Source organism: Dipodomys merriami, unplaced genomic scaffold (genome assembly GCF_024711535.1).
Source record: "Dipodomys merriami isolate MVZ:Mamm:240054 unplaced genomic scaffold, mDipMer1.0.p SCAF_90, whole genome shotgun sequence".
Classification (NCBI taxonomy): Eukaryota; Metazoa; Chordata; class Mammalia; order Rodentia; family Heteromyidae; genus Dipodomys; species Dipodomys merriami.
The window spans coordinates 1439311-1462953 of record NW_027206513.1 but is presented as its reverse complement, the minus strand read 5'-3'; the positions used below and the strand labels follow the sequence as shown (position 1 = coordinate 1462953).

The following is a 23643-nucleotide window of genomic DNA, read 5'->3' as shown; positions in this document are numbered from 1 at the left end:
TAATGGTCTATCTCAACTAAAGTACATTTTCCTTGGGATTTAAGCAAACAGAAGAGAAAGATGTCTTGGGTCTATCAAAAATGTAAAAGACAAGGAGTAAGTTACTTTAGGGAAAAATGAAAGAAAAGAAAAGCAAAAACTATAGCCAGAAAGGTCAGGATAAGTGATTTAACAGATTTCATAGGCTGGGTCACTTTACACTTCCTGAGGTTAAAAAGTTCTGGATGATAGTTCAGCTAATTATAAGATAATTTTACTGAATGAATATTTTGATGTTTTGGAGTGCAGTTTAATTGGTGACTTTTCTACAGTTGAAAGATAAGCCTTTGCTGGAATAAGGAGAGGAAATGGGGATGGGAGGGGTAAGAACAAGAAGAAAGCTGAAAGTTATTCAATGGCAGCTGTGCAGGTTAAAAGCTGGGAAATCAATCTTTTAAGAAAGTGAAACCTTTTTATTTGTCTTTTCTCAGTTTCTGAATCAAATATGTTTTGTTGTCATTCTTGAAAGGATGCCCTTGAATTGTGGAAACACCAGTGGACAGCATCAGTTTTCACCAAAGATCAGTCATGGCATCCTGTGGGCATCTATGAGAACAGGCAGTTCAGGGACCAAGATGACAGGACATATGCCAAGGCCCTGAGGCTCTGTGGAGTCCATTGTGAATGGAACCAGGGCATTTCACAGTTGCTCTTGCCATGTGGTTGAAGCCTCACACAACATGCCTTGAATCTAATCAAGCACCCCTGAAAGAGCTGGGGAGGAGGGGAGAGGAGGGATGGGTAGGAGCAGTGTAGGAAGTTCTCAAGGGTCTTGCTTTGAAAGCCCAAGTTGGAATGGGCCAATGAGGCAAAGCTGAGTGAGGAGTCTTTGTATGCCTATTCTGCCTATTTCCTACCATGGTGAACACCAGATACAGGCACCTGTATAATCTGCTGCGAGATGAGTTAGAGCCTTTCCTCTTTCAGCCTTAAGAAACAGCCCTGGGCTGGGAATGTGGCTTAGTGGTAGAGAGCTTGGCTAGCATGCATGACGCCCTGGGTTTGATTCCTCAGTACCACATAAACAGAAAAAGCCAGAAGTTTTGCTGTGGCTCAACTGGTAAAGTGCTAGCCTTGAGCAGAAGCAGCTCAAGGAGAATGCTCAAGTCCTCAGTTCTAGCCCTAGTCCTGGCAAAAAAAAAAAAAAAAAAACCAGTATGGCTACTACCACCTCCTTGAGAACCCTCATCCTACAAGATGAGCGCAAGCTGTTTCCTTCTAGAACCTACATCAGCAGCTCAGAAACAATGTATGCAAGTCTCATATATAAGTGCATGCATGTACAAGTGCACTAACCCACACACAGACACACATCTGTACACCTTACACACATATACACAACTCAGACATGCGTGTACTCTCACTGTACATCATGTACACACTTACTAAAATGTGCACACATCTGCTTGCACAATACTGCATGTACACAGGTACCACATACACATCATAAAGATGTACATGCAATGCATATCCATGTGTAGGGGTACACTTTGGCATTCAGAGATCTCTATAGAGCCACTCAGACAAAGGGAGGCCTTACACAATTGACCTCTTTGCTACTGGTCTCAGCAGGGCCCCACAGGAGAAAAGGGAGGGAGGCCATTGGGTTGGACCTCTGACCCCTGCCCAGCCAGGCTGAGGCCTGGGGACACAGAGGTCACTGGGAGTTTTCGGGGCCCTCCCTGGGGAATGCCCCTTAGGACACTCTGTAAATGCTGCCAGAACATAATTTACAAACTCCCCTTTATAGAGCTCCTTTTTTTTTTAGATTTATACAATTTGTTAGTAACAAAATTAAATCATATTTTAATGGCCAGGAAAGAGTAATTTTAACTTTTTTCCCCCCAAAATCTCCACCAGCTACAAAACCTTTTTTCCTACTGCTTCAATCTGAAAGTGCTCCTTTTTTGGACCAGCTGACTGAGGCAGCTGTTTTGTATCAAGCCTGGGGGTTTTCTCTGCATGACCCAGGGAGCTCAGACACCAGGCAGCCCTTCCTGCATTAAAGGGTAATCTGAGAATAATTTGCCATAACACACCCAGAAGTGCTCCAGCTGCAGCCCGATACACCATATAAAGCACCAAGCAGACAGCACGCGTCTTGTAAAATAATAATCATCATTTCTAAAAACACATTTTAATATACATTATAATTTTTTTAAAGAAAGAAAGAAATGTCTGAAACAACCATAGAGACAACATGGAATTCCCTTCTGTGTTCACAGGTCATCAGGAAGTGCTTCTTCCCCAACACCCGCCTGACTGCAGGGCCCCCGTGTAGCTGGAAACTGATCTCTGCCTACCGTACTTCTTATTCAAGGTGCTCTCTGTCCCCCTCCTTCCCTCTGTCTGTCTGTCTGTCTCTGTCACTCTGTATGTTTGTCTTTCTATCTCCATCTCTATCTCTACCTCTGTCGCTGTCTCTGTCTCTGTCTTTTTTTCTGTCTTTGTCTCTGTCTGTCTGTCTCTCTCTCACACATACACACACACCACACACATACACACACACACACGCGCACACACACACACACACACACACACACACACAAAGAGCCAAAGTGTGAACAAAACAATTCCTACAGGTCCACAGCCTGGCCAGGACACCCCTCATAAGTAGTTATGGTATGGTCACACAGAATCATGTCAAGGAAAGATTCTCACATGAACAGAGCCATAACATGGAGAAAAGATTACACAGCAATGTGGACAGAATTTAATAGAAATAGCCACAGTATTGACAGAGTTCCACACAAACAGAACCAGGATCCATAAGAGTAAGTGAGCAGAGAGGTGATGCACAAAACAAATTACCTGTCCCCATCACCCTAGTGATACTAAGGTTTTAACAGAGGGCCTTGTGCTTGCTAGGCAGGTACTCTACCATTTGAGCCACATCCCCAGTCCTTTTTGCTTTCAAAATAAGATTTTGCTTTTTGTTTAAGTTGGACTGAACAGTGATCCTCCTATTTATGCTTCCCATGTAGCTGAAAAGACAGCTAACACACTACTGCACCCAGGGTTTTTTTGTTTTTTGTTTGTTTGTTTGTTTTGTGCCAGCCCTGGGGCTAGAACTAAGGACCTGGGAACTGTCCTGAGCTTTTGTGCTCAAGGCTAGTACTCTACCACTTGAACCAATGCTCTACTTGTGGCCTTTATCTGGTGCTTAATTGTAGATAAGAATCTTATAGACTCCTGCCAGGACTGGCTTTGAACCACGATCCGCAGATCTCAGCCTCCTGAGTAGCGAGGAACACAGGTGAGAGCTACTGGTGCCCAGCTGCACCCAATTTTGTATTGGTTGAGATGGTGTCTCTTGAACTTTTGTCCAAGTTGCCTTGACTCACAATCCTCCTGGTCTCAGCCTCCAAAGAAATTAGAATTACAGGTATACGTTATCATATCTGACATAGAATGGATTTTTTTATTGTGAAAATACTGTACAGAGGGGTTACAATAACATGGGCAACATAATGAGTACATGTCTTATCAAGCATTGTAGCCTCCTCCTTTGTTTCCCCTTCCCATCCCTTCCCATCCTCCCCCCACCCCCCACCCAATCTTCCTCCTCCCCCACCACCAAAGTTGTAAAGTTCGTTTTCGACATAACGACTTGTACATCTCATTGTTGCAATGGGTCCAGCTGTATCCCTATTTAAACGATTTGCTTTTCCCCTTCCCCTCCACAAACTATACCAACATCAAATACAGTGAAAGCAGGGGTTATACCGTGGGGGAGGGACATACAGAGCAACAAAGAAATAATCTTATAAATGTGTTAGAAACAATTGCAAGAAAGAAAAAACATTTGAATACTTATCTTGGGGTTCATTTCCCTAACATCAACTTGTCTGTAGAATGAATGGATTTCTTTAACCCCTTCTCCACTCTCCCAGATAGTCTCCACTGATAAACAAAGACTCCATCCTAGCCCCATAGGGGCTGGTCTTCCTCGTGAACCACTTTAGCCTCTCTGACCCTCCTAAGTTTAATTCTCAAACCCCATCACATTCTCCACCATGCTCTCTCTCTACCACAGGTGTCTCCCAGGGCTTTTTTTAGGCTATTGCTGCTTCCTTTGCTAATCTAACTATGCTGAGCTAAGAGATGCTTGTGATTAGCAGCCAAGATTTGACCTTTGTGGTCAAATCTTGTAACCTTTACTGCCTCTGTTTCCTCAATGAGATGTGAAGCTCATATTCTCTTCTTTAATGGGGACTGATTCAGGGAGATTAACTTAACCCTCACACACAAGGACCAGCAGTATTTGCCTCCCTGGGAAACTGGGAGAAATACAAATTTTTAGACTTACCTCAGACCCATTGAATCAGAAAATGTGATTTTATCAGGCCTTCTGATATTGAGTTTGAGAAGCTTTGATGAGATAATATGTGGAAAGAACTCAGCAACACAATTAGCACCTCTGAAACTTCTAGGTGCTGATGGTGATGATGATGATGATGATACTGATGCAAAGGCTTAAAGTGAAATGTCTTGTTTCTTTGTTAATGTCCTCTAAGTGGCATTTCAATGTCTTCAGCTCCAGGGACTGTATTCACTGTGAACTCAAGCCCTCTGGCAGACATGAGGGAAATGGAGCCTCCTGGTGCTGACAGGAGACCCACACTGAGTAGGCAGAGGTGCCCTCAATGTTCTGCTTACAAGCAAGGACAGGATGGGGCTGGCTTCATTGTGGCCAAGGGTAAGCCTCAGATCCCCAATGCACCACAGCTCTCCTTTCTGTCATTCCCACCAAGAGAGGAGAAAGAAAACAAGATAGGTAGGAGGAAGAAAAATAGCAACACATTTTTCATTATTGAGTTTATTTCATGATGTTACTCTTCCATATCCCTTGAAATTAAACTTTAAAAAAAAATGAAAGAAACTAAATAACATACCATACTTAAGGTTGGGAAAAGAAGAGGATGTGTGTGTGTGTGTGTGTGTGTGTGTGTGTGTGTGTGTGTGTGTGTGTGTGTGTGTGTGTGTGTGTGCATGTTACATTTTTCCCCCAGATTTTTCAGAAAGCCAGTAATTCACATCAGGAGCTTTCAAGGGCAGATGTGAAACAGGAGTTGCTAAATCAGTGGAAATTAGTTCAGAACTAACAGCGAAAGCTAAGCAGGTTTCTTAGGTTGTTTAAACATGTTCTTTTTGTGTCTTTAACCCCAAATGATGGAAAATATAATAGCACACTGCCATCCCCCAGAACCCGATCCATGCACTACCATCTCAATTAAAATCTGGAGCACTACCTTGAGTCATGAGGCCAAAGCTAAACACCACCTTGACCCTACAAATACCTGAGGATCCTACACACACACCTGAAGAGGACGCTAGGGCCTGGGAAGGTGGGAAGAGCGCTTGTCTTGCATGCTTGAGGCCCTGGGTTTGATTCCTCAGCACCACATAAGCAGAAAAATCTGGAAGTTGTGCTGTGGCTCAAGTGGTAAAGCACTAGCCTGGGCTGAATAACTGAGGAACAGTGCCCAGGCCCAGAGTTCAGGCCCATGACCAACAAAAAAAAAAAAGAAAGAAAGAAAGAAAAGAAATGCACTAGCCCTCCAAACTAGAGTGGAGATACCACGTGAAGATGTTAGCAAATAATAAATTGTGGCTAGGTGCTGGTAGCTCACATCTGTAATCCTAGCTCCTCAAGAGGCTAAGATCTGAGGATCCTGATTCAAAGCCAGACCATGAGGAAAAATCCATGAGACTCTTATATGCAATTAACCACCCAAAAGCTAGAAGTAGAGGTATTATTCAGCCAGCCTAGTGTAAAAAAAAAAAAAAAAAAGCCAAGCAAGAGCATGAGACCCTGAGTTTAAGCTCCAGTACTCTCTCTCTCTTTCTCTTTCTTTCTCTTTCTCTCTCTCTCACACACAGAGATTTATAAACGCCATTAAAAGAAAAAATATAAAAACAGACAAGGAAATACAACATATGGGAAAATCACCAACCTCACCAAAAACACTACATAATGGACATTAGAACTGTGTGATGTGACAGTATGAGATGGTGATCACTTATGGCAAGAGTTCCTAAGAACCTACCTTCATTCCAACCCATTTCCTAGTCACAAGACCTGAGGCAAATGATTCAATCTCTCTGATCATAATCTTGAGGATTACAATCACTCTACACTTGCAGACTTGTTAGAAGGCTGGATGAGACAAGGTATGCAAAGTGTCCAGCCCCAAATGAATACTCTGTACCTGCCAGTCATTGCTGTGTTCACAGGATTCCCATGTGGAAAAACAGCCAAGTGACAGTAAACATGAGCAAGTGGGAGGAGCTCATTTGTAAGCCTTAAAACTCAGCACAGATCTTTTGGAAAATGATCTGACAAAAGGTATTATGGAGTCATGATCACATCAATACTTTCAGGTTGGCCATAAGAAAATAATTTTTTAAAAAGTAAAAAGCCAAAGATGCACACAAGGTAAAAATGGAAAGAGTGTAGATAGCTACAAACAAGGGAGATTAAAACAGCAAACATGCTCTACTCAATATATTGTTGGTATTATAAGTTATCATATAGCAACTTGAGAAACAGGCTTAAGATGTAATATGAAAAGGCCAAGTCTTTCCATTTAAAGAAACATAGATCCCATGGTTTCCCTTATTTGCAATAACTAGTATATCTAGGACAAGCAGAAAAGGTCAAATGCTATGTACATATGACCATATAAGATGATGTTAAGGGAAATGAACCCCAAGATAGGAACACAATTTTTTTCTTTCTTGCTATTGTTTCTAACGTATTTATAATGTACTATGTGATTTTTTTGTTTCTTTGTATGTTCTTTGTATGTTTCTTTGTATGTGTTTGATTCCAGTGCCCTGCATCTTGTATATACACTTCTCTAATTTGGGGAGAAGGGAAAAAACAAAATGCTTAAATAGGGATACAGGTTGACCCATTGTAACAATGAGATGCACAAAACACTGTGTTGAAAACGAACTTTACAACATGGGGCGGGGGGGGGAGGCATTGTGGAGGTGGGAGGGAAGAGATGGAAGGGGAAAAACAGAGGAGGAAGCAGCAATGCTTGATAGGAAATGTACTCATTACCTTGCTTATGTAACTGTAACCCCTCTGTACAGTATTTTTGCAGTTAAAAAAAGTACAAAAAGAAAGAAAAGGCCAAATCACAATCACTAAGCATTTGCACACTGAGATGACAACCACATAAAAAGTAAGCCAGGGGCTCCCCCACCCAGTCATTCTCAGCTTGCCTGCTCAGTCCCTCTCTAGAATCAGTGTCTCCAGCTGAGCTGGCTTAGATCCTGTCCTTCCTACAATACCACTTCTGTCTCCTAGAGAGTGTCACCTTCCCTTACAGGAAGCATGGCAAATACTGCCACTGAGGCTGCCTCCTCCAGTTGAAAACCCAGAGCTGATATCCCAGAAGTCTACTGTAAACCTTCTGGGCCATGAGATAAAGCCTCCTCACCTGTTCTTAGTCCCTTTCTAATCACTCCAACCCTCTCATTCCTGTCCAGCACACAAAACATAGGCCATTGGTCCATTCCCTTTCACATTCCATCCTGTCCATCCTCAATGCCCTTCTCACATCATTCATATCCCAAATTAATCCCATAAACTCCTAACCATCACCATCCCCAGGAGGCCTTCATGCTCTACCCTGGCTTTCACCCAGCCCTCTTCAGACTACTTCAGCATAACATATATGGAAGCTGCTGTCTGTGGGCAGATCTTTTCCCACACTGTCCGAGGCCAGCTGCTCATCTTCCATCCATGTCCAATCTTGTGCCAGACCACAACAGGACTTTTGTGTTGCTTTCATTTTTTCTCTCTAGTGTGATTGTGTAGTTTTCTGTGCACATTATAGGCTCATGACTGTAATTCTAGCTACTCAAGAGGCTGAACTGAAGATCACAGGTTGAGAAAGAAAGTCTGTGAGACTCTTATCTCCAATTAACCAGCAAAAAGCCAGACGTGAAACTGTGGTTCAAACAGCAAAGTTGAGCAAAAAAAAGCTACGAGACAGCACCCAAACTCTGAGTTCAAGTCCCAATACTAGCACACACACACACACCACACACACACACACACACACAACACACACACACACACACACACACACACACACACACACACACACACACACACACACACACACACTTCCCTTGTCTTGGGAAGCTGGAAGAACATCTTTGAGATCTTTGAGGCTCTTGGAGTCTCTTGTGGACTCCAACAGTTTTCTCATCATGTAGAGGGAGCCACATTCATTCTGAGTAGCCAGATGTAGGACAAGAGTTCCCACAGACTCCTGAAGACATTACAAATGAACTGCACACAAAGATCTTAATTGCTTGTGTGTGTGTATGTGCGCACGTGCATGCACATACACAAGCTTGCCTGTCCTGGGGCTTGAACTCAGGGCTCTGGCTCTATCCCTGAGCTTTTTTGCTCAAGATGAGTACTCTACCACTTAAGCCACAGCTTTTGTAGTGCATCATCAGAGATAAGATTCTCACAGGCTTTCCTGCCTGGACTGGCTTCAAACTGCAGTATTTTATCCAGACTTAGTCAGTGATCACTTACCCTGGGGCAGGAAAGAAATGAACCAGGTACCTCCTTGGCCCCAGAGGTCTCAATGAAGTTCCCACAGGATCACATTCTGAGCCACATACTGAAAGAAGAGAGCTTCTCTCTACCCACATGACTGGTCATCTCTGGGACCCACTGCATGTGATAGTCTACACCCTCCAAGGAGTGCAGGTAGGCTTGTTTGAAGGTTCATCCTCTAGTCAGCAAGATCTGATCATCTGGCACCTACATTAAGAGAAGGGAAAATGCCTTAAATGGCTCCTCATAAGGAATCTCATTCTTGAACATCTTCCATTAATACCCCTCTAACAGCCAGGATAGAAGAACATAGATCTGAGGACAGACAGGACCTCCCTTGCCATTGACCATGAGTCCAGGGCATTAGAAGCCAGCTTTAATGGACTGCACTTCAAGTCATAGTTGGGTAAAGACAGACATTCTTGTCACAACATTTCCCATGTAGACACTGTGTATTTGCTGGACCATGAGATCCAAAGGTGGCTCATCAGTGTTATGCACTGGAAGTTCCTACTCACATTCTGCATAGCTAGCAGTGGTTGAAGAGGGCAGTCTCTCTTTCTTCCCTCTCCTCCCATGTTCATTTCTGGGACTTCATCTCATTTCTACCTTCCCAGCAGTTCTCACCTCACTCCTACCCTGCTCTTCTACAACCCCAACAGGTACACTTGTAAATCTGAGCCATCCCAACCATCTTGTTTTCCTGTCTCCTTCAACCAGGTATAAATCATACCTTCACATCGGCTGGTGCTGCCATGAATTGAAGTTAAACCAAAGCATACTCTTCAAAATCCCATATTAAAATTACTGCCTCCGCAAGCTATCTGCCTCCTCGCCTCTCTTCTCTTAAACAACTGTGAACATTTAGCTTTGCAGTGGTTCAGATTTTAAATACCTTCCAAAAGTCCATGTGTTAAGGAATTGGTTGCCAGCATGTGGCAATATTAGGTGGTAGTGAAATCCTTAGGAATTGGGCCTCTTGGAAGGGCTAAGCCCTTTAAGGGGGAAGTGGGTCCCCTATCCCCTTCCTGTCCCTCTTTTTGTTTCCCCACCACCATGAAGTGAGAAGCTTGGTTCCTTCACGCACTTGCTCTGCCTCACAATAGACACCAAAGCAGTGGACTAAAACCTCCCAAACTAAATCAAATAAACCTTTCTTCCTTTAAATTAACCAACCACTCCTCTCATGTATTGAGTGATGGTGATGGAAATCAATTATGTGCCTCTTTTTCCAAAGTGTCCACAATCATCCCAGCTCCCTGGGCCTCTGTATTCCTGAAAGGACAGAAATCCTCTTCTGGAATGTCTGCAGCTTTCTTGTTCCTGCTTGAAAATTCCTCTGCAGCTCCCTCTCTCTTCAAATTCTCTCTCTCTCTTATCTCTGAGGAGGACACATTTGCTTTGATTTGGGGCCAGCCTTCCACCTGTATGTAAGGCCCTATCTTGTCTCTGTGATCTTACTGACAGTCAACTACCCTTTCCCAGGTAACATTGATCTCTTTCTATTTCCTCTTTTCTCTCTGCATGCTCACATATTCAAGGTCTCACCCTCTCCCTCCAAAATGCCCTTCCACAAAACAAATATTCAAACTCCCAACTGGACAACTTCCCTCTGTTTATGACAGACACAGGCACAGGCACAGTCCTGGCTTCAAATCTCAGTAGCATCTCTTACCAGTTAGGTGACATCATGAAATAACTAAAGGTATGCTGAAGTCTTCAGACAGGCTTCTCTGTGTTAGGCACACTGTGACAGCTTTGCACATCAAAATACAACATCTACATCCCACCAACATTCTCAAGAGATGAGGGTTGCTATGTTTGGTTTAGATAAGAAGCACCTGGGCTCTTCCAATAGAGCGAGGCTTCCAATCCTTCCGTGAGGACTAAGCCAGAGGCTGCAGGTCATATGCAAAGGTGGGGGCAGGTCAGAGAAAAGCCTCTACTTAACTCAGTTCCTCCCAGTGTTATGATTCCCCTTACTTTTAAAATGGAATGTAGGCAAGCAGCATCCTCTAGTGACGTCATGCTCAGAACCACGCTGCCCCACTGACAAAACTGTCCTCTACCTTTTGCTGACAAGATTAGTTCTTTGGAAAGAAAAGTCAGGAGCATGGAATAGAGCAAAGCTTGGAGGGAATGGAAAGTTCTAAGAAGGGGAAAGCACCGCAGCGAGCCAGCCCCTGAGCACCTTACACCATAGCAACTATTTATTCAAGCATGAAAACTGGGACATTGCTCTCCTAACACTAATTAGACAAAGAAATGAGATATGCAAATATTTTTACAAAGTCTACTCACACCCACTTAACTTTCTAGATGAAAGTTAATTTAAAAAGAAAAAGTGACCCAATAGGATCACCTAGAGCTAACATCATCACTCTGATGGCCTGACCTAGGCTATCCCTGCAAGTCAAAAGCTGGCAGGAGCCTTACACCACTCCATGACCTTGGGGACAGATAGGATCAAATTGTCCTAATGTCACATAAACCAGGTCAGCCCACAGATCAGAGGAAACACAGTCACCCATGCAACAAGCATGGAAGTTTCCAAGCCCCAATGTGTCCATTATTTCTTCTCCATCCTCCAAACAAAGGGTTATTCAAAAGAGGAATTATTTAATTGTGAAAATACCATACAGAGGGGTTACAATTACATGCGCAAGGTAATGAGTACATTTCTTATCAAGCATTGTGGCTTCCTTCTTTGTTTCCCCTTTCCATCCCTTCCCATTTCCCCTCCCCACCCCCTCACCCCCATTGTTCCCCCCCCACCAAAGTTGTAAAGTTCGTTTTTTTGACATAATGTCTTGTACATCTCATTGTTGCAATGGGTCCACCTATATATATCTCTATTTAAACAATTTGTTTTTTTCCTACCCCTCCACAAATTATACCAACATCAAATACAGTGAAAACAGGGGTTATACCATGGGAGAGTTACATACAAAGCAACAACGAAATATCTTATAAATATGTTAGAAACAATGGCAAGAAAGAAAAACCATTTGAGTCCTTATCTTGGGGGTCATTTCGTCTAACATCAACTTATCTGACCTTTTCTGCTTGTCTCAGACATATACTAGCTATTGCAAATAAGGGAAACCATGGGACCTATGTTTCTTTGGGCCTGGCTTACTTCACTTAATATAATATTTTTGAAGTATTTCCATTTCCTAACAAATGGGGCAATGCCATTCTTTCTGATGAAGGAATAGAATTCCATTGTGTATATATACCATATTTTCTTTTTTTTTTAATTTTTATTGTGAAAATACCGTACAGAGGGGTTACAATTACATGGGCAAGGTAATGAGTACATTGCTAAACAAGCACTGATACCACATTTTCTTGATCCATTCATCCACTGAGAGGCATCTGGGTTGGTTCCATATCTTAGCTATGGTAAATAAGGCTGCAGTAAACATAGTTGTGCTAGTAGTTTTAGTATGGTCTTGTTTGTGATCATTTGGGTAAATGCCTAGAAGTGGGATTGCTGGGTCATAGGGGAGTTCTATGTGGAGTCTTTTGAGGAACCTCCATACTGCTTTCCAAAGTGGTTGAACAAGTTTACACTCCCACCAACAATGAAGTAAGTTTCCCTTCTGTCCACATCCCCTCCAGCATCTGTTGTTGTTAGAGTTCTTGATTATAGCCATTCTAACTGGGGTGAGGTGGTATCTCAATGTTGTTTTGATTTGCATTTCTTTTATGGCTAGAGGAGTTGAGCATTTCTTCATGTGTCTATTGGCCATTCTTATTTCTTCTTCAGAGAAGTTTCTCTTCAAGTCTTTAGCCCACTTATTTATTGGGCAGTTATTTCTTTGAGGATTTGTTGTTGGGGGGATTTAATTTTTTGAGTTACAAGTATATTTTAGATATGAGACCCTTGTCCATTATATGGCTAGTGAAGATCTTCTCCTAATCCGTGGGCTTTCTATTGATCTTGCTAGCTATGTCCTTTGCCATGCAGAAGCTCTGCAATTTCATGCAATCCCATTTGTCCAACCTTCTGTGATTCAAAAGAGGAATTTTGTGGAGGCTCTTCTCATCATTTGAGGACAGAGCTGGACACAACATTGTATAGTCCAATATGATCTGCTTGTCCCTGCAAAGTTGCCTCACCTGCTGAAGGTGCCATCTTCTACATACTGGAGCTGCAATGGGCTGTGAGCGTATTCACATACACTGAACATCTAGAGCCAGGCTACTATGGATGACAACACGAACCACTCTCTTTCCTGCTCTTGGACCTTGTTAGAACAAAGGTATGTGTGGCTGTCTGGTCACAGAGCTGGATGCAGCTCACAGGTATCTACTGATGGTCTCTTGCATACTTGGTGCTATGGAGTTCCCCAATTGATAACTACTGGAAAAGAAGGTGAACAGTTCACACCTACAACTGGAACAAATAAGATACCACAAGAGCTCTCTGTGTGAAAGGGAGCTACAAGTATCGAAGGCTACTGGGGATATAGCACTCACTTAGACAGAACCATTGGATGAGAGAGGAAGAGTTAAAGCCAGGGGTTAATGGTTCATGCCTGTAACCCTAGTTATGAAGCAGGCTTCAATCTGAGGATCTCAGTTCAAAGTCAGCTCAGGCATATCTGAACTCCAATTAACACCAAAAAAACCCAAACAAACAAACTAAAACAAACAACCCTAAGTAGAGCTGTGGCTCAAGCAGTAGAGTGCTAAATTCAAGCAGAAAGATCATGGACATAGCCCAGGCTCTGGGTTTAGGTCCCAATATCCTCTCTCTCTCTCTCTCTCTCTCTCTCTCTCTCTCTCTCTCTCTCTCTCTCTCTCTCTCTCTCTCTCTCTCTCTCTCTCTCTCTCTCTCTCTCTCTCTCTCTCTCTCTCTCTCTCTCTCTCACACACACACATGCGCGCACACACAGGCACATGCACACACACATACACACACAAAGAACAAGAAGAAGAAGAAAAAGAAGAAGGAGGAGGAGGAGGAAGAGCAGGAGGAGGAGGAGAAGGAGAAAAAGGAGGAGAAGGAGAAGAAAAAGGGAGGAGTCGGAGCAGGAGGAGGAGAAGGAGAAGAAGGAGAAGAAAAAGGGAGGAGTCGGAGGAGAAGTAGGGGAGGAAGTGGAGGAGGAGGGGGAGCGGGAGGAGGAGGTGGAGAAGGATGGGAGAGGGAGGAGGATGGGGGAAGGAGGAGGAAAAGAGGAAGAAGAGGGAGGAGGAGGAGAAGGGGGAGGAAGGGGGAGCAATTAGGCAGAGAGACCAACCTATGTAGAGCCCGGAGGAGATATAGTAAGGTCTATCTGATAAGGGGCTGCAGCAGGGTCTGTGTTACTGTGTTGGGATAGAATTTCTTTTAGCCCAGCACTTCAAAAGTGGAGAGTCAGAGCTGTCCTCTGAAGTTTTAATCCTATTACACAGCCATCTTTAGAAAAGAGACCGTCCCTGGACCTGTGCGTCATCCTCCCAGAATAGCACTGCAGTCACACCACCAATGTCGTGAGGCCCCAGAGGCTCACTCCTCAGCCGTCCACAAGGGTAGCCAAGGACCCCATGTGCACTGCAGGAAATGAGAAATAACATCCTCTCTGCCTCTATGCCTGCCTGCCCAGACTGACAATACCCTGGGGTGGGCAAGTCTCAAAATTACAAAGCAAATGCCAGGGTATACATGGAAGAGATGGAAAACGTTAGTTTTTTTCTTTTTAAAGATTCAGATTAGACAAGAGGGTTTTTTTTTCCTTGTTAACAAACAAACCAAGAAGAGGATTCAGATCAGGATTTGATACATTTAAAATACCACCAAATAAGAGCTGAGACATAATGATAAAGAGCTTGCCTAGTACGCATGTGGACCTGGGTTCAATCCCCCGCACTAAAAAATAAACATAAGTAAATAAAATGCCACCAAATTATTCACACCCAATTCCCACAGCACTATGATCTAGACTGATTAATTCTCCACCAAAGAACCCTCTTCATTACCCTCTATCTGTCTTCCATCTCTCTGCTTGCTCTTTGTAACTGCTCCCTGTCCAGAAGGGACAATTTTTATTTTTTTTAAATTATCTTTAAGTAGTGTACAAAGGGGTTTCAACTCAACATGTGAGTTTACGAGTATAATGCATCTTGACCAATGTACCCCCTTTCATCATTCTCCCCCATTTCTCCCAAACCCACCCATCCCTTCCATTTTCCTGGTTACATTTTCTTATGTATATTCATTGAATTTTGTGACAGAGGAGCTGGTTGTAACCCAGAAGACCTGGGTTCTGTTCTCAAGTAGTTGGCATATCCACTGGTGAGCCATAGAGGCCGGCGCCATAGGCAAGACCTCCTTACCCTGAGTTGCTGAACGGCAAATAAAGATCATTCCCCAGAAGTCCTCAGAGCCCAAACTCAGGGCCAGTCTTGTAGGCAGGGAGCTCCGGTTCCTCATCTTACCTCCTTCTCCAAGCACTTTCTCTTCAAACTCAGGTCAAGCCTAGTCCAAGGGGATTTCCCCCAGTGCAATATTTCCTGGCCCAAAACCATAAAATAATCCTTCAAAAAGCCACACCTCATAAAGTATGGAGAAGAGGGATCTGTATTTTTCACTAGGGACATAGGAGCACATCAATTTTGAATACAAGCAATATTCCCTCTGCCTGTGAACCCTACCTACACATCACCCTTCTTACTGATACAAGCAAGACTGGAGGAAGGGACTGAGTGTCTGTTGACAGAAGGACTGCAGACACCATCATCTAGCCTTAGACACCTTTGCACTGCTGGATAGGGTGCTATCCTCATAGGAAGAGCCTTCCCTGAATCTAGCCCTCAACACTTGCTCCCTACAGAACAAAACAGAAGGCAGAGCACATTTATAAGAGCCCAGGTCTTGTTCACCATCTCATTGATGAGATAAATCTCCAGAGCTCTGTGGTAGAATAGGTAAAGAGTGGAGAAGGGCCAGTTGTATATTTAAGGAAATATCTCCACTTATGACAGTAAAAGAGGTATCCTCCTTCCTAACTCCATGGACAAAGTGAAGTCACAGGGTTACCAAAACCCGGACCTGCTGTCAACCTTGGTCCCGCACATTCAGTGGACACCAGCATCTCTCTATTCTGGCCTCTACACAGGTATCTTCTTTTCCTCTATTTCCACACCCACTGTGTATGGTGTCTGACATTGTTATGATAGGATCAACTGCCAGCTCTTTGTGCACTCCATCCTTTACTCAACTGTTAGGACGAAGAGCGTAAAGATGCACATGCCCTACCACATGCAAGCTCCCTATAGCTCAGGAACACTTGTCTCTGGTGACCTTGTTGGCCTGTTCACTCAGTCAGTTTATTCCACCGTATCCTCTGAAGTAGACCATGGAAACTTGGGCCAGGCAAAGTGTTCTGTTCACCCACAATTGGACCATGCTGGCTCATTGGTCACATATTCCCTTCTGCACAGAATGTTCTACCATTACGTTGTCTGGCTTTTAAAACTCACATTTTGGAGGCCTCATCTCAAATGGCCCCTTCTCTGATCCTCCATGATAGCGCCTACCAGTTGATGATAATTGCTGGTTTCCAGTTTCTCACCAGCTCCCTCCATTATCAAACCCAACTGACAGTAGAAAAGAGATCATTTGGGGAGCAAAACTCTGAACTATTTCTCATCAAAAGATAATTGAGTAATTGCATACCAACAAAATAAGAACATAATACTATAGAAAAGGAATAGACAAGAAAAAGAGCTCTTAAAATAAAAAAAAAATTGAGCAAACAAAACCACAGTCAGGAAAATGTTCAAAATATTAGGCAACTCTGTAGGAAAATATGAGGGGGGGGAAACATGAAAGATCATTGAGCTAAGAAGTCTTACCTCCAAATAATCAGCAAAAGAACTACTAAAAGGAAGTTTAGAACGTAAAAGAGATCAAAGGTTTCTTCGTTTTGATTTTGGTTTGGAGGGTTTCTGTTTTGTTTTGTTTTATTCCTTGGACTTAAATTCAGAGTTACTTGCTTGGTACACTGGCACTCTACCATTAAACCCTGCCTCTAGCCTCTCTTCTTGATGAGTACTTTTGAGATAGGGTCTCGTGAGGTTGTTTTCACACACTGGCCTCAAACTGCAATTCTTTCACTCTCACCCTCCCAAGTGGCTTGGATTGAAGGCATGAGCCACAGCACTCAGCTAAGAAATATAAACTTTGAAATTGAAAAGATCTGTCTAGTGCCAAGCAAGATAAATGAAAAACTAGACTTGGATATATTATTGAGAAATTCCTGTCACCTAAGCAAGTTTGTAGAGAGAAAGTACAAGTATACTTCAAGGGTGCCCAGGACTTCCCATAAAAAACATCTTTAATGTTGAGGGTATATTATTTTCAACTTACAGGTCTTAGCTAAACTATCAGTAAAACATAAGGACAAAATACAGACATTCAAGGAGCCCAAATATGGCCATATACATACCCAGAAGATACACATTACAACAAAAACATAAGAAAGCCAGCTAAAAAGATAATAAAGATTAAACAGACACACACAAACTAGCACAGAAAAAAATTACTGATGGAAATACTTCCTACCCGTATGTGAAAACAGAATAATGGAACCCATTAAAATTGTTTAAAAGGGATATCAAGGAGGATAAAAAAAGAGTCATGCAGGGGATGAATTTGATTATAGTATATGCCTATGTGGAAAAATTACAATGAAACTCCCTTGTACAATTAATATACACTAATAAAAAAAGAAAAACAGGAAAAGAAAAACATTTAAGACATGACTGCAGTTCATCGGTCTTAAAAACAATTGATCAAAACTAAGAAATTGGTGGGCACTGCTAAATCTTTGAGGAAAATAATGGATGGGTTTCATACAGTAAGTAAAATGAGCCAAAAGCTAGAAGACAGTCTTGCTATGGTGTTAAAATGAGGATTTGGGGGAGAGGGGGCAGGAAACTGGAAACTCCAGGAAAATAACCAAAAAACCTTATAAAAATACAATTATCAAGCAAGCAAAACATGACCCAAATCACAGTGATTTATAGAAGGTTAAAAAAATGATTAAAAGGCTTGCAATTGCAGTACAAGCCTGTAATCCTAGCTACTCAAGAGGCTAAGATTTGAGTAGTGAGATCCCAGTTAGAAGTCAGCCTAGACAGGGAATTCCATGAGACTCTTATCTTTAACTGCCAAAAATCCACAAGTGGAACTGTGGCTTAAGTGGTAGAGAGTCTTGAGCTAAAAAGGTAAGGGACAGTACGCTGGCCTAAAGGTTCAAACCCCAACACTGACACACAAAAATTTAAAATTAGGACACACAAATACTCTCCTAATCATTAGTTTGCTCTTCTTAGAGCCTAGAAGAACTAAATTTATCTAAGGAAGTGCAAACTTTTTGGCTTATTAAGTTTCATTGTAGTAGGCTGAGATTTTCAAAATCAGTGGATTGAGTTGATTGCATAGATTGAGTGGATTGAGGAGTGGATTGAGTGAAAATTGAGTAGAATGAGAGGATTGTGGATTGATTGGATTGAGCAGATTGTGTGGATCCAATGCATTGAGTGGATTGAGCTGATTTGTGGATTGAGAGGGTTGAGTGGATTGAGAGGATTGAGTGGATTGAGCAGATTTCTGGATTGAGTGGATTGTGTAGATTTCTCGGATTGAGCAGATTTGGTGGAATGAGTGGATTGATCGGATTGAGGGGATTGAGTAGATTGAGTGGATTGTGTGGATTGAGTGGATTGAGTTGATTTTGTACATTGAGTGGATTAAGTGGATTGAGTGGATTGAGAAGATTGTGTTCAAAAACCATCCCTCTGGACACACTCCACAAATGTTCATCCGAAAATGCCTTTCCCCCCATAAAAGAACATCAGTAGGGAGGCTAGACTAACTCTCCTCCCCCATTTTCTACTCTCAGAGTACTGAGGCTCAGGACCACCATGATAGCTAGCAAAATCAGCTGTGGCAATAAAAGAACAAATCAAACTGCTGGGCATGGTATTCATGCCTGTCACCCTAGCCATGAGGAAAGTGGAGGCAGGAAGATAGCAATACAGGGCAGCCCAGTCAATGCTAACGTGAGACCCTGTCTCAAGAACAAAATGCAAACAGAAGCATTGGTGGTTATGTGATAGCTGTGCTTGCCTAGCATGTTTGAAACTAGGACCTGGGTTCAATCCCTAATAGAGAAAAATATATTTAAAAATAAATAAATCAGAGGGTTGGGACTTTAGATCAGTGGAAGAATGTTTGCCTAGAAAGTGCAAAGCCCTCAGTTCAGTGCTCAGCACCAAAATATAAATAAACAAACAAATAAATCAGGTGCCAGGCCTCAGCAGGGAAGAAGGCCTGGATTCTGCCCCAATCACTAACCATTGGACCTATGCCAAATCCCAGATTGAGTGGAATCTCCATATTTTGAAATGTGGACACCAAATTAATCTTTTGTTTTATTTAACAAAAGCAAGAATGACAGTGTAGCAAAGTGGCCCAAGGAGCCGTCAGGGATGGGGCTTAGGCAGGACCCTCAAAAACCCTCCCTGGAGCAGAAAGCAGGTCTTGATGCTGGACCCCAGCATGAATGCCAGCTCTGCTACACTCTGGCAAGCTGCTATACCTCTCTATACCTCCAGCATGAGAATCTTGGAAACACTTATTTCACAGCATTGCTAAGATGATTAAATGGGTGATTGTAGGTAAATGGCAGCAAACACAATCCCTACCATTGAGGAAGCTCTCAGTTCAAATGAGTTACTTTGTGTGTACGTGTGTGGGCGGGGGGGGGGGGGGGGGCGGGGAGGGTCCTGGGACTTGAATTCAGGGCCTGAGCTCTGTCCCTGATATTTTATGCACAAAGTTAGCACTCTATCACTTAAGCCACAGCTTCACTTTGGGCTTTTGTGGTAATTCTGACTGGCTTCAAACTGTGATCTCAGATCTCAGCCTCCTGAGTAGCTAGGACTACAGGTGTGAGCCAGTGGTGCCTGGCTCAAAGGAGTTAGCCTATGTGGCTTATCTCTGGAATTTCTTCCTCTATGAGTCTAGGGGAAGATAGGACAATGGCTTAAAGCAATGAAAGATGACTTTCAGAAGGGCTTGTTCTACAAGGAAGGACACCAGACCAGCACCAATCATCTATAGCTACCTTCCAGATGGCACAAACAGTGCTCCTAGAAGGGGCAGGTGACAGGCTCCCATGGAGTGATAAAGCTCCTTACAGTCACAAGCCAGAACACCCATTCTATCTATCCCAGGTGAACTGGCTGCTAGAGCCAAGGAAGGACGGCTCCCTCATCAACAGGACCCCAGGCTCAGAGCACTTGAAAGCAGTACACACTAGTGGCAGCAATGTCACAACCTTGCTCACAGCTGCCACAGCTGTTCCCAGGTCTCAGGAGGCTGGGGTTCCCAGAGGCCTGCTTCGCCTGCGATGATTCAGTTAAAGGTTGCCCCATTCACAAGCATCTAACGTTCCTGGGCCACATCAAACAAGGAAGAATGCCCAAGGACTTTCCTCTCCTCCAGCACAGAAAAAGTCCCACCTGCTGGGTGTTCTCAGGCCACCCACCTGTGACTGTGACCTGGATATGCCCCACTCGGGGGATGGGCTGGACACCAACCTTGGACGCTCTGCCAGAGACCCAGAGGCTATACTTGGAGATGTGTCTACAAAGACACGCAAGCCAGGCACCAGTGACTTATTCCCATAATCCTGGCTACTTAGGGAGCTGAGACCCGAGGAAAGTCCCTGTCTTATCTCTAATGCACCTCAAAAAAAAACCTCAAAAGACCAGAAGTAGTGCTATGGCTCAAGTAGTAAAGCACCAGGCATGAGCAGGGAAAAACAACAACTAAGGGACAGCATCCTAACCCCTGAGTTCAAGCTGTAGGTACCATATACACAAAAAATAAGACATACAAAGAAATTGGAGATGCAACTCCAGGGTAAAGTATGTGCACTGAATATAGAAGATCCTGGGTTCAATCCCTAGTTTGGCAAGGTGACTGATCCTTGATTTTATTTATGTGTTATTCATTCATTCACGTGTTTATGTATTTTTGGGCGAAACATAGTACCTCAAGCTGCTAGGCAAGCAGCCATACCCCCCAATCCTTGCATGTATATTTTTCAGGTGAGGGCTTGTTAACATTGCCTGGACTGGCCTTGAATCTTCCTGATTCTACCTCCTATGGTCCTGGGATTACAGGCATGCACCATCATACTTGCCTTAGACTCTGATCGCTGAGGTCCCTCTTAAGTCTCACAACTCTCCCTTTAGGACACAGTATCTTTACATCCTCACTTTCCCTCCCGTGGTGTGATCTTGAAGGCTTATTCTCAGGATGTTGTAGTTCACAGTTAACTTGGAACACTGGGAGTCTCTGCAGGGCACACACCTGTGCCAGGTCATATCTGTCACCTGGTAGCACCAGCCTCAGGGCTAAGAGGAAAGAAGGTATGTAGCACATGTCCACAGAAGTGAAGTTTAACAGGGAAATTCCTTCAAATATCTATTTCTGCTACCTATACCACATGCTTCTCATCTCTGAGTGCACTTGTCTCTAGCTCTCTGGCCTTTGGATGTATCCTTCAAAACACACATTCTTAAATGTCAGTTGTTAAAGATGAAAACAACTGCTGGGTGCCAGTAGCTCACACCTGTAATCCTAGCTACTCAGGAAGCTGAGATATTAGGATCACAGTTCAAAGCCAGCCTGGGCAGGAAAGTCCATGAGACTCTTATCTCCAGTAAAAACCACTAGAAAACCTGAAGTGGCACTGTGGCTCAAGCAGTAGAGCACTCGCCTTGAGCTGAAGAGCGCAGGGACAGCACCCAAGCCCAGAGTTCAAGACCCACAACCCACCAAAAAAAAAAAGATGTAAACAACTGCCATATAAATATCACAACAGTATTTAACCATTTTCATACCCACCCAAACGTCTCAAACATCTAGGGGAAACGGAGGCATTTATGAGTCAATTTATGCACTGAAGAGTCATCAAAGTAACCCTACATCTCATTTACAGTCTTGGTCTTGAGCCTGAAAATTGCTCAGCTGATGTACCCTTGTTATATTGATCACTTAAAAAAAAAAAAAAAAGCACTTGTACTCATTATCCAACTTACAAAATGGTAACTCCCATATACAACATTAATAATAACTATAAAATTATATTTTAAAAATAAAAACAACAGTTGTACTTAATTAAACCAAAAATGAAAAATAAAAACTGACAAACAGCAAAATCCTAGCTTCTTCTTACACTTATGCCAAAAACAAAACAAAATACATAAATGTCAAAGAAACAGTCTATAAGTTATTTGCTGCCCTCTGGTGGTCAGTTCTGGGACATTTCCATATCTGGGGACAGGAAACCATATTTCACACATGGCCCCTTTGAGGTTCATCCAGTCTTTGGCTTTCCCAGCAACTGAGCAGATCCTGATACTCTGCTCCCCACTTCTGTGACTGTGTGTGAGCAGGGTAGGAGAGGGGTGTGGGATGCTGGAGAAAGAAAGGCACCAGCCTGAGGAGAATGAGATGAGCAATGTGATACTGCTTCATCAAAGCACACATAACACTTTGGAAAAAAGACACAACTAATGAGGGAGAAGCCAGTGCTTTTGACTCACCGACACTGCTCTTCAAAAACATGACTGAGGACTGCCCTTGCTACACATTGAACAGACTTAGCCTCACTCCTCACCTGGGCTTTGAGAAGCCACTGCCCTGGGATGAGCATGTCACATGCCCTCTTTGCCACAGTCTGATGTGACTTTACATATTCTGACCCCCTCCAGGCTTCCAGCAGCTCTACCTTAGAGACCCGTGACTTCCAAGCTCATCCAGAGGCAAGGTGCAAGCTCAGAGAGGCGAGGCCCAGGGTCTACACTCTTAATGGCTTCACTGTGGCATCTGAGACAAGCACAACATGCCAACTGTTTATGTGCATGTCAATTCCCCTCAACTCATCTCAACTGATAACTTTATACTGGGCTGGGCCCTGTTATGAGAAAAGGAGGTGGAGCGAACTGGCTCCTACCAACTGCAAAATGCCCTGCTTCATGAGTACCCTGTTGGAAGGCCTCACTGGTCATTAGTCTGCTATTAATACATTAGTCTGTCTCAGCAAGTGTAAGACAACAGAAATATAGTTCCCTCCGTTTCTAAACTCTGGAACTCCAAGGTCAAGGTGGCAACCTGGCTTACCAACTTCTACTCTCCCCATCTGTCCTCACATGGCCTTTCCTCTATGCACATGAGGACAAGCAGAGAGCTCTGATGTCACCTCTTCTTAGCTGGCCACCAATCTTATCAAATTCAGACTCTAGCCCTATGATCTCATGTCATCTTAATCACCTCTTTATACACAAAATCTCTGAATAGTCACATGGCCATGTGTTACTGACTGAACTGTGATGCCCTGCATGTGACTGCTGTGGCTCTAAGCTCTATAAATGCTGCAAGGGAGGCAGCAAGGTTTAAGAAGTGATTATAGAGGGGGTGCATGCGGGCTGACACCTTTCTCAGGAAGTCATAGGTGCAAGAAAACTGAAATTTACATGAGAATTACCCATGCACAAGATAGAAGTAAGCATCCTAGATGTCACAGCATCATCCAAAACACACACACACACACACACACACACACACACACACACCATGAAGAAAAGCATGGTACAGGGACAATGAGAATAAGGGGTCAATGAGGCAATTTGGCCCTTGATCTTCAGGGTACTGACAGGCCACAGAGAGTGACACGGTGGATGAGATGATGTCCTTTTCTGCTGTGCACCAGGGTTCTCAAGGTACACATGCCTACTACAACATTGGCAGCACCTGAGGATCATTCAAAATGAGACAATGGTGGGAGGCAACCTGGTCTCTAAAGGCCTCCCTTAGGGAGACCACTTATGAGTTAGGACCAGCGCTCTTTTTTTGTACGTTTTTTTATTGTAAAAATACTGTACAGAGGTGTTACAGTTACATGAACAAGGTAATGAGTACATTTCCTATCAAGCATTGTTGC

At 43.3% G+C, this 23643-nt stretch overlaps 1 protein-coding gene across 1 annotated transcript in view; it reads right to left on the bottom strand.

Annotated features, from left to right (window-relative positions):
- Acoxl (acyl-CoA oxidase like) overlaps nt 1-23643 on the bottom strand; it is a 366861-nt gene that overhangs the window by 251781 nt on the left and 91437 nt on the right. The window lies entirely within an intron of this gene.